Source organism: Loxodonta africana, chromosome Y (genome assembly GCF_030014295.1).
Source record: "Loxodonta africana isolate mLoxAfr1 chromosome Y, mLoxAfr1.hap2, whole genome shotgun sequence".
Taxonomy (NCBI): domain Eukaryota; kingdom Metazoa; phylum Chordata; class Mammalia; order Proboscidea; family Elephantidae; genus Loxodonta; species Loxodonta africana.
The window spans coordinates 16,328,511-16,339,019 of record NC_087370.1 but is presented as its reverse complement, the minus strand read 5'-3'; positions in this window follow the sequence as shown (position 1 = coordinate 16,339,019).

Here is a 10,509-nt window from a genome sequence, read left to right as displayed (position 1 = left end):
ATCTGAACCTCTGGCAAGTTAACAAGTTTTATTTAGAACCTGTTCTTTCTGTTGAATTGAGCCAATCTTACCAAAATTGCTATATACACTTTTAGAAACTAGGATCCCCATATTCTTGTTTTGTGTGGTATTGTCCAGCGAGTTTATGTGATCTTTCTGTCTCTTTTTGTTCTAGGAGCTTGCTTCTGGTCTAGAACATTGTGTCTAAGTTTCTGTCTTGTATCAGGTTAGAGGCTATGGCTGATAGCTGTTAGGTTTTTTAAGGTTGTCTTAGAACTTCAGCTCTTTCCTCTTTTAGAAAAACTGTCTTGTATTTAGGCTTTTAGTAGCTACTGGAAAGACTTTGATATAGTCTATTTGAAAAGTACACCAAGATCTTTCTGTTCTGTATGTCAGTTCTAGAAGTGAAACTTCTCTAAGTGACTTGAGCTAAATATTATATGAAATGTATTTTATTTAAGGAAAAAGGCAGGTTTGTCTTAAAGTAAAAGTAACAGTTACAGAACAGCAAAAGGGAAAGAAATTAGTTATCTTTTGCTTTCAAAATTCCTAGGTCACTTAAACTTCCTAGGTGGACTGAAACACACGTAAATAAATTGGAGTGACCTAATCTTGTCTTCTACCTTGAGTTAAAAGGTAGATAGGGTGGGGCAAGATCAGGCTCCTTAGCCCCCAGTTCCTAGTCTCCAAGGTCGTATAGCTCCAGGGAAGATTTTTGAAAGACCCTGTCCAACTAGGTGGAGACACCTTTAAGACAAAAAGAAGATAAGAAAGAGTTGCTGTGGGCAGGGGGTTTGGGGACCATGGTTTCAGGGGACATCTAAGTCAACTGGCATAATAAAATCTATTAAGAAAACATTCGGCGTCCCACTTTGGAGAGTTGTGTCTGGGGTCTTAAATACTAGCAAGCAGCCATCTAAGATGCATCAATTGGTGTCAACCCACCTGGAGCAAAGGAGAATGAAGAACACCAAAGACACAAGGTAATTATGAGCCCAAGAGATAGAAAGGGCCACATGAACCAGAGACTACATCAGCCTGAGACCAGAAGAACTAGATAGCACCTGGCTACAACCGATGACTGCCCTGACAGGGAACACAACAGAGAACCCCTGAGGGAGCAGGGGAGCAGTGGAGTGCAGACCTCAAATTCTTGTAGAAAGATCAGACTTAATGGTCTGATTGAGACTAGAGGTCATGGTCCCTAAACCTTCTGTTAGCCTAAGACAGGAACCATTTTCAAAGCCAACTCGTCAGACAGAGATTGGACTGGACTATGGACAGAAAATGATACTGGTAAAGAGTGAGCTTCTTGGATCAAGCAGACACACGAGACTTATGTGGGCAGCTCCTGTCTGGAGGGGAGATTAGAGGGCAGAGGTGGCCAGAAGCTACCTGAATGTACTACAAGGAGAGAGAGTGGAGGGAAGTACTGTGCTATCTCATCAGAGGGAGAGCAATTAGGAGTGTATAGCCAGGTGTATGTAAATTTTTTTATGAGAGACTGACCCGATTTGTAAACTTTCACTTAAAGCACAATAAAAATTAATAAAATAAAATGCTAAGTTCTATGGCAAAAAAAAAAATCAAGAGAAGTGCCTGATGCTCGCTGGGTTAAGATTTATATGTTAGTATTTCCTCTTGTGTTTTTGCCTAATATTAGACAGCAAATGCATAATATTATGTCATAATTTTATTATTATTTCTTTATTGCTAACTTGGTTGAAACTTTGTATTTTTGAATCTACCATCATTAAAGGTAATAGTTTAACTGCAGAATTCAAATTATTTCCTATGAAGTTATTTTTATTAGTATTCAGGTATTTAGAGACGTGATAATCTTGGTATATTAGTATATCCTGACTATATGGTATTATGCTCAGTATTATTATGTATAATATCTGAAGCTCTTTAAAAATATGATTAATGGTTATACAAATATTTTTTAATGTAAGTTTTTTTTTTAACTGATTTTATTTACCCTTTACGTTTCTAATTAATTTCTATCAGGTCTTTCACTATTAAGAACATTATTTTTATAAATTAGTCATGGCCATATTAAGTGTTGTTATCTGCAGGTAAGTTTTCTCTTTGCTGATTTTCTAAAAACATTTGACCAGAATATCTCAACAAAAAGATGTACTATATATTGGACTTGCAAAAAAGGCTGTGACTATACTCATTCAGAATTTCCGGAACTCCTGTGCAGAAGCTGATGGTTTAACAGACTGTGATCGATCCAGAATCACATAGAACAGAACTTAACTACATGAGACCGAGTAAACAAAAAGATGCTATGGGTTTTACATGAGAATATTGCTGATGTTTTAAGGTCTTTCTTTCTGGATATAAGAAACACTTTAAGGTTCTACTTTCTGGATATAAGAAAAACATTTTCCTCTTTTCTCCTAAATTATCTAACTAATAGGTTTAGATATGTTAACTGTTGATTTAGAAGTTCTTGCCGTAAAAGAAGAACAAAGTGGGAGGCCTTACTTTACCTGATTTTAGAACCTATTATATCGCCACAGTAGTCAAAACAGCCTGGTACTGGTACAACAAGAGATACGTGGACCAATGGAACAGAATTGAGGACCCAGATATAAATCCATCCACAGATGAGCAGTTGATATTTGACAAAGGCCCAGTGTCAGTTAATTGGGGAAAAGACAGTGTTTTTAACAAATGGTGCTGGCATGACTGGATATCCATCTCCAAAATAAATGAAACAAGACCTATATCTCACTCCATGCACAAAAACTAACTCAAAATGGATCAAAGACCTAAATATAAAACCTAAAAAGATAAAGATCATGGAAGAAAAAATAGGGACAACGTCAGAAGCCCTAATACATGGCATAAACAGTATACAAAACATTACAAAGAATGTAGAAGAAAAACTAGATAACTGGGAGCTCCAAAAAATCAAACACCTATGCTCATCCAAAGACTTCACCAAAAGAGTAAAAAGATTACCTGCAGACTGGGAAAAAGTTTTTAGCTATGACATTTCGTAACAGCGCCTGATCTCTAAAGTCTACATGATACTGCAAAAACTCAACTGCAAAGAGACAACTAACACAATTAAAAAATGGGCAAAAGATATGAATAGACACTTCACTAAAGAAGACATTCAGGTAGCTAACAAATATTTGAGGAAATGTTCACAATCATTAGCCATTAGAGAAATGCAGATCAAAACTACAATAAGAAGACTTTCAGATAGCTAACAAATATTTGAGGAAATGTTCATGATCATTAGCCATTACAGAAATGCAGACCAAACTACAGTGAGATTCCATCTCACTCCAACAAGCCTGGCATTAATCCAAAGAACACAAAATAATAAATGTTGGAGAAGCTGCGGAGAGATTGGAACACTTATACACTGCTGGTGGGAATATAAAATGGTACAACCACTTTGGAAATCGATTTGGCAGTTCCTTAAAAAGCTACAAATAGAACTACCATACGATCCAGAATCCCACACCTTGGAATATATCCTAGAGACATAAGAGCCTTTACACAAACAGATATATGCACACCCATGTTTATTGCAGCACTATTTACAATAGCAAAAAGATGGAAGCAACCAAGGTGCCGATCAATGGATGAACGGATAAATAAATTATGGTATATTCACACAATGGAATACTACGCATCGATAAAGAACAGTGAGGAATCAGTTAAACATTTCATAACAGGGAGGAACCTGGAAGGCACTATGCTGAGTGAAATTAGTCAGTTGCAAGAGGACAAATATTGTATAAGACCACTATTATAAGAACTTGAGACATAGTTTAAACTGAGAAGAAAACATTGTTTTGTGGTTACGAGAGAGGGGAGGGAAGGAGGGTGGGAGAGGGGCATTCACTAATTAGATAGTAGATAAGAACTGCTTTAGATGAAGGGAAAGACAACACACAATACAGGGGAGGTCAGAACAATTGGACTTAACCAAAAGCAAAGAAGTTTCCTGAATAAAATGAATGCTCCGAAGGCCAGCCGTAGCCGGGGCAGGGGTGTGGGGACCATGGTTTCAGGGGCCATCTAAGTCAATTGGCATAATAAAATCTATTAAGAAAACATTCTGCATCCCACTTTGAAGAGCGGCGTCTGGGGTCTTAAACGCTAGCAAGCAGCCATCTAAGATGCACCAATTGGTCTCAACCCACCTGGAGCAAAGGAGAATGAAGAATACCAAGGACACAAGGCGATTACAAGCCCAAGAGACAGAAAAGGCCACATGAACCAGAGACTACATCATTCTGAGACCAAAAGAACTAGATGGTGCCTGGCTACAACCGATGACTGCCCTGACAGGCAACACAACAGAGAACCCCTGAGAGAGCAGGAGAACAGTGGGAGGCAGACCCCAAATTCTCACAAAACCAGACTTAATGGTCTGACTGAGACTGGAAGGATCCCGCTGATCATGGCCCCCAGAACTTCTGTTGGCCCAGGACAGGAACCATTCCCTAAGCCAACTCTTCAGACGTGGATTGGACTGGACAATGGGTTGGAGAGGGATGCCGGTGAGGAGTGAGCTTCTTGGATCAGGTGGACATTTGAGACTATGTTGGCATCTCCTGCCTGGAGGGGAGATGAGAGGGTGGAGGGGGTTAGAAGCTGGCGAAAATGAACAGGAAAAGAGAGACTGGAGGGAGAGAGCAGGCTGTCTCATTAGGGAGTGAGTAATTGGGAGTGTGTAGCAGGTATATATGGGTTTTTGTGTGAGAGACTGACTTGATTTGTAAAGTTTCACTTAAAGCACAATAAAAATTATTTTTAAAAAAAGTTCTTGCTGTTAAACTTAGCGAGTTGTAAATATCGTAAATGAGAAGTATCTGAAATTTTAGCCATGATCTTGAAAATTAGAATAGCATTAGATTTCCTATTAGTTATCTCAAGGGATAGTTTTTACCTTGATAGATAATTGTTGCTGTATTGATATTAACACATAAGCTGAGGTTCTGCAGAATATAGCCACTGCTGAGGCAGTTACTGAGGCTCAAAAGCAGTTCCTAAGGCTGCTTAAGCTAAATAAACACTTCATGAGATTTGTTTCCTTGGTCCAAAGACCTTACAGTCATGGTTTCATTGGTTATTTCAGACAATTGGCCTAATATTATTTTCAGTGTTTCTATTCTGCCTCCTGATTTGATGTATGGTATCTGGCATCTTAAAAACCAAATAGTGCACAGTTACCATATATTGAGCATTTTTGATCAAAGATTCTATAACAAGATCATGATCCAAAGGAGGGAACCATGAGAGAGTTGTATGTAACTCTCCTGAAATCCAGATTTCTGGCTTTCATGGAGGTTGGGGCAACCTACACAGGCCATCACTTTTGGGTGTCCTTTTTAACCTGGGGCTTTGAGAAAAAAACTGATTCCTGAAGCCACTTTGAGTCAAACAATAGTCCATGTAAACTAGTATGACACTTTTGCTCTGAGCATTGTGCTTTTTTTTTTTTTTTTTAAGAATACAGTCTGTTTTGAGAAGCTGACTCCAAAGATCGGACTGAGAGTTATGTTTAGGGTAAATCGGTAACTGGTTTAATTAGTCTTCAAGACAGTGTTGTATGAAATACCTGTTCAATGTTTGTAATCGAACTCTCGCCCTCTTGCTATACAGAAAATTATGTATCTTAAAGAAATCAGGTTCTTCCCTTGAGGGAGCAGGAGAACAGTGGGATACAAACACCAAATTCTCGTAAGACCAGAATTAATGGTCTGACTGAGACTAGAAGGACCCCAGTGGTCATGGCCCCCAGATCTTCTGTTGGCCCAGGACAGGAACCATTCCCGAAGCCAGCTCTTCAGACAGGGATTGGACCGGACAACGGGATGGAGAGGGATGCTGGTGAGGAGTGAGCTTCTTGCATCAGGTGGACTCTTGAGACTATGTTGGCATCTCCTGCCTGGAGGGGAGATGAGAGGGTAGAGGGGGTTAGAGCCTGGCAAAATGGACATGAAAAGAAAGAGTGGAGGGAAAGAGTGGGCTGCCTCATTGGGGGAGAGTAATTGGGAATATACAGCAAGCTGTGTATAAGTTTTTGTGTGAGAGACTGACTTGATTTGCAAACTTTCACTTAAAGCGCACAATAAAAATTATTTAAAAAAAAAAAAAAAAGAAATCAGGTTCTCAAAAGAGATTGACATCATGGCTCAGACTCCATTTTGTCCTAGATTCCACCGCTTCTGATAAAGTGACATTGACTGTTACTAGGTAAACCAAGGAGGGACAGCTTGCCCTCAGCATATTTTAGACAGATTAACTAGAGACCTCCAACAGAAGTCCATCCTGTACTATCTTACTAATCATGAATTCTGTAATGGAAATTTGTTTGTCACAGGTAAATTTTTCTATACCTTCAGTTTCCTCCACACAGCATTGTATGCTTTACGCATACATGTTTTTGTGTATTAGATTCAACTAAACTAGTTTAGATGATCCCTTTCCAACTGACAGTGAATTTATGTGGGCAATCTCTTGTTCACATTCTTGGCGAATGTGTGGGCAATGCCCTTTGGGAACCTTAAGATTATCTTTAGATATTCATTGTAAATATTAAAAATGTAATGTTAATTGGTACCCATTGTAAAATCAGGGTCAGAAGAAAGCCTATTGGTCGAACACTCAGGGTATGGTTGGTAGCTTTAAGCTTTAACTCCTATTTATAGTAGAGTTGAATTAGAGAAATCTTTAAGACAAATAGCAGATGAAGTTGCTAGAAGGATGGAAGCGCAACAGCGATCTGTGACCTCATTAGCCAAGGTGACATGGGATAACATAATAGCCTTAAGATTTTTTTTTATTAGTCCAAGAAATGTGTAGTCTGTGCTACAGCAAGTACCTGTTCTTACATTTGGATAAATAACAAAGGAATAGAACAAGATATATACAACATTACACAGCAAGTACCTCTTCTTGGTTGGCTACCATCAGGAATAAGTACATGGGCTAGATTACTACTGCAAGTAACATTCTTAGTCTACATCCTGATAGTATTAGGTATAATAAAATTTATCTTCTATTGTCTTACATACCTAAAAGGCAAAAGAAAAGCCTCAGGCTAAAATGTTGATGTCTATCGAGTCTGCTCACTTCCAGCGATGTGACTGATAAGAACATCTTAATAACCTGGTGAAGAACCAGATGGGAGCTAGTGGAAAACCAGCACTGTGAGTTTAAAGAGCCTGCAATAGCCACCATCTAGGAGCTTGGCTAGGTCCAGGTATTGATCATCAATGTGTTATCTTCAATCTCTGATGAAAAAGTGGAAACGATTTAGGAAATAATATCAGGGTCATTATTCTCTGTTCTGGAGAGATAGAATGTGACCCACCTGGAGCTGGGCTCACAAGGGCTCACAAAGACACAACAACTGGGCCCTGAGGTATAAAGACAACAGCTAAAATAATCTTGGAAAATATCTATCAGGGAACCTTTCACATAAGCCAGAACACAAAAGACTTTTCACTCGTATCTTTTTCTACTAACATTTAGTGAATAGAAATTTGTTGGACCAATGAAGACCCTCCTGACCATCATTACTGAAACCCATAGCAATGATTGTCAAGAGGGACAATTCAAAATGTAGGATGACAATTTCTAGCCTATCTGTGAAAAGGTGAAGCTTTTGGTGGTTTTGCCCACTTTGTAGTGTTAATATAGACTGATGACTCTCTAATGTTCGTTGGACTCAGGCAGACATGGCTGTGGCAGCATGCTTGTCTGCTTCTCAACTTTTGCCTTTTTGAATGTATGCCAAATAAAATTTTCTTTTTGCTTTATAAAACTTCATGATGTTTTTACCCTACAACACAACAAATGATGCTAGGGTAACTGGATGTCCACATGCAAATAAATGAAGCTAAACCCCTTCCACACAACTGACATGAAAATTAACTCAAAGTGGAACACAGACCTAAGTGTAAGAGCTAAAACTTTAAAACCCTTAGAAGAAAGTACAGAAGTAAATCCTTGTAATCTGGAGTTGGGCAAAGCCCTGCTATTAGATATGACATCAAAAACAGAAGCAACAAAAGAAAAAATGGGAAAATGGGATTTAATCAAAATTCAAAACGTTTGTGCTTCAACAAACAACATTGAGAAGGTGAAAAAGACAAGCCAGACAATGCGAGAAAATACTTGCAAATCACATACCAATAAGGGATTTTATCCAGACTGCACAAAGAATCTTACAAGGCAGAGGAAAGACGGCCACATGAAGAAGCATCTGTAAGTCAGGGAACACCTGGGGCCACCAGGAGCCAGGAAAGACAAGGGTCTTTCCCTAAAGCTTTTGGAGAAAACATGGACCTGCTGACACCCTGCATTCAGACTTCTAGCTTCCAGAACTTTAAGACAAGCTTCTGTTCTTATATGCCAAAACAAAGAATCTTGTAACTCAATAATAAAAGACAAATAAACCAGTTAAAAGATTGGCAAATGACTTGAGTAGACATTTCTCCAAAGACGATCCACAAACGGCCAAAAAGCACATGAAAAGCTGCTCAATGTCATCAGTCATCAGGGAGATGCAAATCAAAGCCACAATATAACACCACCTCACATCTAGTAGGACTCTGCAATCAAAGATACATAATAAGCATTGATGAGGCTATAGAGAAATTGGAATCTCATCCATTGCTGGTGGGGATGTAAAATGGTGCAGTAGCTGTGGAAAACAGTCTGAGAGTCCCTCAAAACGTTAAACATAGAGATACCATATCACCCAGTAATTCCACTCCTAAGTCTATACCAAAGAGAAATGAAAACATACACCCACAGAGAAACTATAGCATGAAAGTTTACAGCAGGATTATTCATAATAGCCGGAAGGCCATCACTGGATGAATGTATGGGTAAAGTGTGGTCTCTCCACACAATGGAATATTATCTGGCCATAAAATGGAATGTTGTTCTGAAACATGCCACAACATGGATGATACATGCTATAACATGGATGGTCCTTGAAAATATTTTGCTAAGTAACAGAAACCATTCTCAAAAGACTACCTATTATTCCATTTATATGAGATGTCTAGAAAGGCAAAGCTATAAAGACAGGAAGAAGACCAGGATTTGACTGTGTGGATCATAACCAATTACAGATAACATTGAAAAGAATATGAATTTCAGAACACTTAATTGTGCTCATGTGGAACCTCTGCATGGACCAGGAGATAGCTGTTCAGCCAGAACAAGGAGATCCTGAGTGGTTTAAAGTCAGGAAAGGCACGTACCAGTGTTGTATCCTTTTACCAAACCTATTCAATCAGTATGCTGAGCAAAAAATTTGAGAAGCTGGACTATACGAAGAATGGGGCATCAGGATTGGAAGAAGACTCATTAACAATCTGTGTTATGCAGATGACACATCCTTGCTTGGTGAGAGTGAAGAGGACTTGAAGCACCTGCTGATGAAGATCAAAGTCCTTCAGTATGGATTACACTGCAACATAATGAAAACAAAAATCTTCACAGCTAGACCAACAAGCAATATCATGATAAACAGACAAAAGACTGAAGTCGTCAAGCATTTCATTTTACTTGGATCCACCAACATTACTCATGGAAGCAGCAGTCAAGAAATTAAAAGACCCATTGCACTGGGAAAATCAGCAGCAAAAGACCTCTTTAAAATGTTGAAAAGCAAAGATGTCACTTTGAGGGCTAAAGTGTGCCTGACCCAAGCCATAGTGTTTTCAATTGCTTTGTATGCATGTGAAAGCTGAACGATGACTAAAGAAGACCAAAGAAGAATTAACACCTTTGAACCATGGTGTTGGTGAAGAATATTGACTATACCATGGAACGCCAGAAGTAAGATACAAATCTGTCTTAGAAGAAGTATAACCAGAATTCTCCTCAGAAGCAAAGATGGTGAGACTATGTCTGATATATTTTATTATTAGGAGGGATCAGTTCCTGAAGAAGGACATCATGCTTGGTAAAATAGAGGGTCAGTGAAAAAAAGGAACACTGTCAACAAGATGGATTGACACAGTGGCTGCAACAATGGGCCAAAGCATAACAATGATTGTGAGGGTGGTGCAGAACCAGGCAGTGTTTCACTCTGTTATACATAGGGTCGCTATAAGTCAGAACTGGGTGGATGGCACCTAACAACAACAATAGGTTAGCAGTTGCCAGGGATTTTGGGGGGAGAGTGAAATATGGAGTGACTGCTCACATGTATAAGGTTGTTTTTTGGAGTGATGAAGATGTTTTGGAATCAGATAGTGGTGATGGCTGCACAACTCTGATTATGCTAAAAATCAGTGAACTGCAGCCTTTACCTGGGTAAATGGTACAGTAGATCAATTATATCTCAAAAAAAAAAATTTAAAAACCACAGCTCTTGGCTGAGATCAAGTGTTCAAAAACATAAGCTCTAAAATCCAAAGGAAGTGCCGCATGTCATGGGCTGTCCCTGCCTGTGGCTTCTTTCCCTGTGGTCCAGAACACCACACTCCTCTCGCCCCTCCCTTTGTC